This window comes from Pyxicephalus adspersus, chromosome 1, assembly GCF_032062135.1.
Source record: "Pyxicephalus adspersus chromosome 1, UCB_Pads_2.0, whole genome shotgun sequence".
Classification (NCBI taxonomy): Eukaryota; Metazoa; Chordata; class Amphibia; order Anura; family Pyxicephalidae; genus Pyxicephalus; species Pyxicephalus adspersus.
In genome coordinates, this window is record NC_092858.1 from 98728040 (window position 1) to 98733624 (window position 5585).

The window sequence follows — 5585 nt, forward strand, 5'->3', positions numbered from 1 at the left end:
TATTCCTAGGGCTATACAGGGCTAGTAGGGACTAGGTTCCTGTGTATGAGTATTCCCACCATCAGGGGATACTCATACTGTTAGGAGTTAGGGCTAGGTTAGGGTGACTGTTAGGGGTGACCATTCCCTTTTCCCTAGCCACTGGAGGCCTAGTCCTGAGTATAACCCTTTCTGTTTCCCTCCCCTCCTCTGTTATCCGTGACAGGAAGGCAGAAGATGCCAGGGCCGAAACCAAGGGGAATCCAAAGACAACGCTGCACTGGATCGCAAGGAGGATCAGCGCCACTGGGGGATCAGAATTGAAGGTAAGTGTGATGTTTTTGTTTTTAGTTTACTTCCTCTTCAATTAATTTGTTTAACCTAATCATCCCAAATTAACACCTCCTCCTCCCTTGGATAGTATTTTCCTGTTAATTTTATATAATTAAATTAAATTATTGCCATGGACCAGAATCATAGTAATGTCATTATAAATAGCACACAGAATAAAATGTTTGCTTTTTATCAACAGTAACACTAAAACTAATCAAGGAAGAAAAAAGTAATTTTTTAAAATCTCAATGTATTTATTAAGAAACAAAAACATTTTTATGAATACAATTTTAAGAATGACATTGCAGACATCAATCACACAAGTAGCTCATACTGGGGATTAACCAGAACAGAGACAAAAAGGTATCTATTATTATTGATACAAACAATAACATATACAGTACAATATCCATACTCTATAACTGGTAGAAAATAAGTCTAGAGCTTCTGCTTCACCCCTTAATAGGCAGATTATATTAGGGTAACAAGGTGTACCCATAACATTTTTGGGATCCCAGAAAATATTGTCAGTAGAGGAAGCAAAGTATAAGAAGAGGATAGAGAAAAGAAAGACAAAAGTGAATGACTTTCTATGGTGAAATCTTATAAGGCTGCCAGATACACAATCTATGAATTCCATGTTCAACAAACTTCTTAAGGGTGTTAATAAACATGCAGATAAGTTTATCATTAACCCCCCTAGTGGTGATCCTTTCTTACCTGTGCCGTGCGATCCAGCACCGATAGGAGCGATCCCGGGCTGATGCAGTAGCGTCAGTACGTTAGGGGGGGTGGCTGGGCGGGAAATTTAAAACAAGATTACAATGTAATCTGCTTTTAAATGCGACCTGGGGTCCCGGCCAAGCCGCTACTCGCATCACCAGGAAGATGTGATGCACAATGCAGGGCTTCTGGTGCATCTTCCTGGTGATGCGAGTAGCGTTGGTACATTCAGGAGGTGAGGCCAGGCAAGAAATCGCTACTCGCATTACCTGGAAGATGTGATGCAGAAGCCCTGCACTCTGCATCACAACTTCCGGGTGATGTGCGTGGCATTGGTACATTCAGGGGTTGTGGCCGGGCGGGAAATTTAAAAGCAGATTACAATGTAATCTGCTTTTAAATGGTTTTTACAGTAAAATACACATAAAACACATAAATGTACAAGTACATCTTTTAGTACACCAAACATCTATGAAAAAAAATGTATCGCTTTTTGCATCAAAATACTGACAGAATTAGAACGGTAGGGCGCTTTATTATGATCCAGCTAAGTGTGATGGGTAGGGTGTCTGGATTTATAGTAGTCATTTGCCATGCTTTAGCCAAGGAGATACGTGCCGCCAATCAGTTTTTTAGTAGACAAAGGCAGAGGCAAGTCAATTGTGTAAATAAATAAATAGGATACCTTCAAGCCTGATTTGTCTAATTATAACAATCAAGTGGAAGACCTCCAACCAAGAACATAGTGCAATAGGGCATGACTACCACAGCTCCAGAGTGGAGAGGACTTAGGAATGTAATGCGAGATCCTGTCAGGTACTGGGTTCAATGGTAAAATGGTTTTGTAGTATCTCCCAAGTCTTCCCCAGCCCCACCTCCAGAAAAAGTATTTTTCTTTGTTTTGTGATCCTTTTTGTCTACACTTTGCAAAGAATACAAAATAAAGTTTTCAAGGCAATATTACCAAAATAAAATCATGCTGATCCTAAAAAAAGCAAAATATGTGTTTCTTAAGTAACCTTATATTCCTCCATATAATCATACTGCTTAAGTGCTTTAAAATATTTTTTTTTGTGTGGTCACTATTCTACTTTGATAAAGTTGGTCTGCAACAATTTACAGCTTAAGTCCCAACAAGACAGAATGCATTAGCTTAAAATGTATAAAATCTGGTTTGATTAACAACTAATAACAACTAAACTGAAACAGTAATAATAAAAAACATGTAATCAAATGAAATAGATTTTTAGTATGAATACTATTTCACATGTCTTTTTCAATATTTGTTTTTGCAAATGCAGGCCAAGCTGCCCTGCAAAAGTGACAAGGGTCTAGGACCACGTGTAATAATGTTGGTGCTTCAAGGATTTCAGCAGTAGTTTGTTTTGTTGCCAATGGTTTAATTCATGGAAATAAAACGTGACTGTTGTAAGCTTTCATGGCAGTGTTATAGTTTGTCCTTGCTCTGTCACTTTTGGTAGACAGCTTGTTCGGTATATAAATTTAAAAATAAAATCTAAAAATTAAAAATAAGATTAAGGGCATTTAAAACAAAAATGGTTGTGTATATTTAATTTTACTTCCTACTAATAATAATTCTTTACAGTTCTCGGAATATTATATTGTGATATTGGCCTTTCAAAGAATAGATATTTTATATATAAAATTTGTTGCTACCCATCACTAAAAAGAACTGAATGCATTTTAGAACTGCTGCTGTCTGAAAGTGTTATCATGTGTAACATGTCAGCATTTTAACATGTCAGCACTACAATTCACCGATCACCAAGGATTGCTTTCCTTGGCAAACATCAATTGATGTTTAATACTTACGAAAGGGGCACTCCACATGAGAACTCTGTAATATCTTTGAAATTCTGATCCTAGTAAACAACTTACCAGCCTTCACTTTACCCAAGCATAGTAGATTTCTGATCTGCTCCTTTTGTATGCATTTCCCAGATCTTGGAGTAATTATTCTGGACCCAAAAGCAGCAAGTCATATGTTGTATGTCAGTTAACTTTTGTAATTTGTTTTTAATATTTTTACTACAAAATATTTTCAGTACAGTCACCAATGCAGACCACCAATTCAGAAATGAAAGTCTGACATTTTCTACATGGTTGATTTAGAATGTAATATAGAAATTGGATCAAAGTTGCAAGTTCAAAATTAAAAAAAATCACACTTACCTTTAATTCCGCAGATTCCTTGATTGTTCTGGAGCTTTCCTCGATCAGGTCCTGTGCCATCCTGGAATTCTTCTTCGCCTCGGTCCAGATGGGGCACCACCATCTTCTGCCTTCTTCTTTCTTCTTCTGGGTACATTACCCAATCTTGCACTTCACAAGATACTTTTGTCTACCTGCAGGAGAGGATGGGGTATATAAAAAGATAAAGTGATAAAACATAGAGAAGCATGCATGTATTGTACAGATGTACTGCATATGTTGTTTTCTTCCTCTACACACTTTATGGGTTCATTTTAAGTTTTTTTAATGAACTAATCAGTTAGTAAATGAATATTTTTTAATTTTATGGGTGCAGTTGATTTTTAGTTTGTTTTTAAAACCTGAAATACTGGGCCATTGGTTACAAGGTCTAGACTTACGATGTCAGAGACACAAATATAGATAAATGAAGCCAAACCTCATGCTTGGTTATATGTTTGTAATGTTTATGCATTATTTTTTGCTATGTTATGAATTAAATCACATGTCAAAATTTGATAACATAGGTAAAAAAAATAGATCATATATCATGCAGCACCAAACATTTTCTGTTTAACCATTTTTTTTCTACTTGAAGCCTTATATCCTACTATTATTGTGATTCCTACAGTATTGCAGCTGCCAATTGACACTATTGGTTTGAAGAGAGTGAAGGTATGTTCTTTGGAACTCCAAGGTTAACATGAACAGATATTCTAGACATTTCCTATGGTTCAGAAGGCTTCATTTATCATCATGTAGACGTGATTAATATCACCTGTCTTAAACCTACACTTGCTTTACTGAGAATGGTTTCAAGCGGTAAATTGGTTTAATGGGTTAATGGGTCTCTCCCATCTGATAGCTAAGTGACCCAATGACTGTGACCTGCTAAAAGACAGCAAGTGATTGAAGAATGGCTTGTGCCTAACAGCAAAGTCACCAATTTGTTATTCATTCATCTGCCCTGTTCAACATCAGGTCTAACAATAGCTATTCCTTGAACTAGCCATCTTTAGTGAAGTAAATCCACAGTTCAACATCTGCATTAAAAAAATAATAAATGTGAGTGTGTTGGCCATACAACTTTTGTGTCTTTGAATATACATATCTCCTGGGCCCAGTTTTGACTACTGGAGGGTGACAAAAGAAATCTTCGCCTAAGTCATTAGGTATAAAAGGAATCTCAGAATTGTCTTATTGTTAATCGAAAACTCCCATAGGCAGTGGCCCCTATGCAAATTTGTTTCTGCAAACTGCACAATGATAAATAATTAAAGCACCTGCATGCAAATAAAATGATTTAACCATTATGTTAAACGGTTTCCAAGCAAACCTGCAAACTCAGACTATCAATATATATTTTGATAAATGACACTGAACTGGTTTAACTTTTTATATGTTGTGCAGCCACAAATATATATTTATTCTAGGACAGGTATACTTTTCTTTATAGCTTGCTATTTAAATCTTGAAAAGTATATAGAACCAGCATTTAGTTCATATCTATATAACTTTAAAAGTCATGATAACTTCGGGTATTCAGGTAAATCCATCTTCCTGAGGAATTCAAATTTCTTGAAGAAAACCTGTCACTAGTTTAAATAACTGCAGGAAAGAAGACAAAAATAATCAATTAGTTTCACATTCATGGTGTTTTATTTATTTCTATAATTTATATTTTATTCACTTACAATGTGCCATTAGACTTGCTCGAATTTGACTACTTCATGAAAATCTATTTTCCCTTTCTTCAAACAATACTAATAGGGCTTTTAGCCTTAGAGAAGGGAGCAGCCAAATTCAGGAAACATTCAATATTCTGGCTTATAGCAGTTATACAATAAGTAAGCTAAATTGCTCTGGGTAAGAGAGATCTATAGCTCAAAGCCTCGCCACATTACTTTATAAAATTAACAAATAAATACAAATAAAACTGTCCTTATCTGTCAGAGTATCTAATGGTTGTGACCAGAATTGTAACACAAACTCATATTAACAGACGTATAACAGATTTTTAATGCACATCAACCAAAGCACTACAAATGTCAATTTTAAAATAGTTAGATAAAATCCAATCAGATAATTTGAAAATTCTAAATGGATTTGTAAACTCTAAGTAGAAATTGGGATTTAATATGATTATTTTTAGTGAAAAATTACTAGAAATGGTTTTTTACCTATTCTAAGGCTATATACACACGTTCCATTTTTGTCTGATAGACTGGCAGAGGCATGGACAAGCGCTGTACATACAGCACCGTTCTGCTCTATGAAGAGGGGGAGAAAATGTGTGAGCAGCACCCCGCTGTGCTCTCTCTTCTTCACTTGCATTGCGT

The 5585-nt window shown here is 35.7% G+C and overlaps 1 long non-coding RNA gene across 1 annotated transcript in view; it reads left to right on the top strand.

The window, feature by feature from the left end:
* LOC140336867 (uncharacterized) overlaps nucleotides 1–3571 on the top strand; it is a 12036-nt gene extending 8465 nt beyond the window's left edge. Inside the window, exons 2-3 of the long non-coding RNA XR_011921959.1 lie at nucleotides 206–305; nucleotides 3243–3571. This is a non-coding gene — a long non-coding RNA (uncharacterized lncRNA). The remainder of the gene's footprint in view (nucleotides 1–205; nucleotides 306–3242) is intronic.
* Nucleotides 3572–5585: the final 2014 nt, after the last annotated feature.